The following is a 3,420-nucleotide window of genomic DNA, read 5'->3' on the forward strand; positions in this document are numbered from 1 at the left end:
TGTATATTATTGGATTTTAAATAATTCATAATATTAATAGCAAAAAAATAAAGATTATATAATGAATTTTTTATTTATTATATATATTCTTAAAAAAAAAAAAATCCTCTCAAATAAAATGAAATAAAAATTTTGAATCTAAGTATTCTCTTTAAAAAATTTTCATATTATTTATATATATATAAAATATTAATTTATATATGTAATTAAAGGAGGAATGTCTAGCATAAAAATTAATTTTTTTTTATTCTAGAATTGCCTCATTTTACATAATTATTATTTATAATATATATTTATATAAAAGGAAAAAAGAAAAATAGAGATGAAAAGATGATATAATTATTTATTAAATTGTGTGAGAAGATAAAAAATATTTTAAAACAACCTCAACTCATATGGGATTACCCCCTGAATTTAAGCATATTAATGAGGGGAGGAAAAGAAACTAACAAGGATTTTCTTAGTAGCGGCGAGCGAAAAGAAAATAGTTCAGCACTAAGTCACTTTGTCTATATGTCAAATGTGAGATGCAGTGTATGGAATATCTTAATATCTAGTATGAGAAATTAACGATTTAAGTCCTTCTTAAATGAGGCCATTTACCCATAGAGGGTGCCAGGCCCGTATAACGTTAATGATTACTAGAAAGATATTTCCAAAGAGTCGTGTTGCTTGATAGTGCAGCACTAAGTGGGTGGTAAACTCCATCTAAAACTAAATATAACCATGAGACCGATAGTAAACAAGTACCGTGAGGGAAAGTTGAAAAGAACTCTGAATAGAGAGTTAAATAGTACGTGAAACTGCTTAGAGGTTAAGCCCGATGAACCTGAATATCCATTATGAAAAATTCATCATTAAATAATTAAAAATAATGTGCATTTTTTTCATATAAGGACATTGTAATCTATTAACATAATAAAGTATTTATCAAAAGATCATTGGTGATATTAAGTTTATTTAAATTAATTTGCTTTTTAAGCATATTAACATAGAATAAATACTAATGATTTGATAAAGTGTTGATAGATTTTATTATATATAATGCTAAAATTCATTTTTTGAATTTTACAAAAAATTTAATATCTATGATATTAATATTTATTTGTATGCATTTATATGATTAACAATGCGAAAGATTCAGGATACCTTCGGGACCCGTCTTGAAACACGGACCAAGGAGTCTAACATATGTGCAAGTCATTGAGTTATATTAAACTTAATGGCATAATTAACTTAACTTAAAAATATAATGGGATTAATTTTTAGTCTATTTTCTTAAATAGTCAATTAATTCAATCCCGGGGCGTTCCATATAGTTATGTATAATGATAATTTATTATTATTTATACCTCTAACTGGAGCGTACCTTGAGCATATATGCTGTGACCCGAAAGATGGTGAACTATACTTGATCAGGTTGAAGTCAGGGGAAACCCTGATGGAAGACCGAAACAGTTCTGACGTGCAAATCGATTGTCAGAATTGAGTATAGGGGCGAAAGACCAATCGAACCATCTAGTAGCTGGTTCCCTCCGAAGTTTCCCTCAGGATAGCTGGTGCATTTAAAAATTATATAAAATAATCTTATCTGGTAAAGCGAATGATTAGAGGCCTTAGGGTCGAAACGATTTTAACCTATTCTCAAACTTTAAATGGGTAAGAACCTCACCTTTCTTGATATGAAGGTTGAGGTTATGATATAATGTGCCCAGTGGGCCACTTTTGGTAAGCAGAACTGGCGCTGTGGGATGAACCAAACGTAATGTTACGGTGCCTAAATTAACAACTCATGCAGATACCATGAAAGGCGTTGGTTGCTTAAAACAGCAGGACGGTGGACATGGAAGTCGTAATCCGCTAAGGAGTGTGTAACAACTCACCTGCCGAAGCAACTAGCCCTTAAAATGGATGGCGCTTAAGTTGTATACCTATACATTACCGCTAAAGTAGATGATTTATAAAACAATTTCGATTGATTTATAAATTTTGAAACTTTAGTGAGTAGGAGGGTACAATAGTGTGCTTAGAAGTGTTTGGCGTAAGCCTGCATGGAGCCGCTATTGGTACAGATCTTGGTGGTAGTAGCAAATAATCGAATGAGACCTTGGAGGACTGAAGTGGAGAAGGGTTTCGTGTGAACAGTGGTTGATCACGAGTTAGTCGGTCCTAAGTTCAAGGCGAAAGCCGAAAATTTTCAAGTTTTTAATAAAAAAATATTAATAAAATTTATATATATATATTAAAAAATAATTAAATACTTGAATTATTTTGAACGAAAGGGAATACGGTTCCAATTCCGTAACCTGTTGAGTATCCGTTTGTTATTAAAAATGGGCCTTGTGCTCATCCTGGCAACAGGAACGACCATAAAGAAGCCGTCGAGAGATATCGGAAGAGTTTTCTTTTCTGTTTTATAGTCGTACTACCATGGAAGTCTTTCGAAGAGAGATATGGTAGATGGACTAGAAGAGCATGACATTTACTGTTGTGTCGATATTTTCTCCTCGGACCTTGAAAATTTATGGTGGGGTCACGCAAACTTCTCAACAGGCCGTACCAATATCCGCAGCTGGTCTCCAAGGTGAAGAGTCTCTAGTCGATAGAATAATGTAGGTAAGGGAAGTCGGCAAATTAGATCCGTAACTTCGGGATAAGGATTGGCTCTGAAGATTGAGATAGTCGGGCTTGATTGGGAAGCAATACCATGGTTTATGTACTCGTTCTGGGTAAATAGAGAATTACGATTCTTGTTCCCCGGATAGTAGTTACGTAGCCAATTGTGGAACTTTCTTGCTAAAATTTTTAAGGAATTATATCATTCGATATATATTCTTTTTAAATTATAACGATTATCAATTAACAATCAATTCAGAACTGGCACGGACTTGGGGAATCCGACTGTCTAATTAAAACAAAGCATTGTGATGGCCCTAACGGGTGTTGACACAATGTGATTTCTGCCCAGTGCTCTGAATGTCAAAGTGAAGAAATTCAAGTAAGCGCGGGTAAACGGCGGGAGTAACTATGACTCTCTTAAGGTAGCCAAATGCCTCGTCATCTAATTAGTGACGCGCATGAATGGATTAACGAGATTCCTACTGTCCCTATCTACTCATTCTCATTGTGATTGTTGAGCAGTGAAGACGTGCCGTGTCGTGAGCGCATAAATTATTGCGAATTCCGTTTTGTGCTATATCCGCTAGTGTTTACCGCTATTCGAGTGACGCTACAGTGTAGCTGTACATGAACTGTACATCGATTCGGGCACATTGTGCTTTGTGCTTAGTGAGTGCCGTTGTGTGAGTACGGGAAAATACCGCTGTGTTTTCACCGGAATTTTTAGTGACGCTACGTTTTAGCGTGGCTGTACAGTAGCTGTACTTTGTTGACGGGCAACTGTGTTAAGTGAGTGCCATT

At 34.6% G+C, this 3,420-nt stretch overlaps 1 pseudogene; it reads left to right on the forward strand.

The window, feature by feature from the left end:
* Window positions 1-381: 381 nt before the first annotated feature.
* Window positions 382-3,166, forward strand: LOC128871172 (large subunit ribosomal RNA; annotated as a pseudogene).
* The last annotated feature ends 254 nt before the right edge of the window (window positions 3,167-3,420 follow it).

The sequence above is a fragment of the Anastrepha ludens genome, unplaced genomic scaffold (genome assembly GCF_028408465.1).
Source record: "Anastrepha ludens isolate Willacy unplaced genomic scaffold, idAnaLude1.1 ptg000042l, whole genome shotgun sequence".
In the NCBI taxonomy this organism is placed as follows: Eukaryota; Metazoa; Arthropoda; class Insecta; order Diptera; family Tephritidae; genus Anastrepha; species Anastrepha ludens.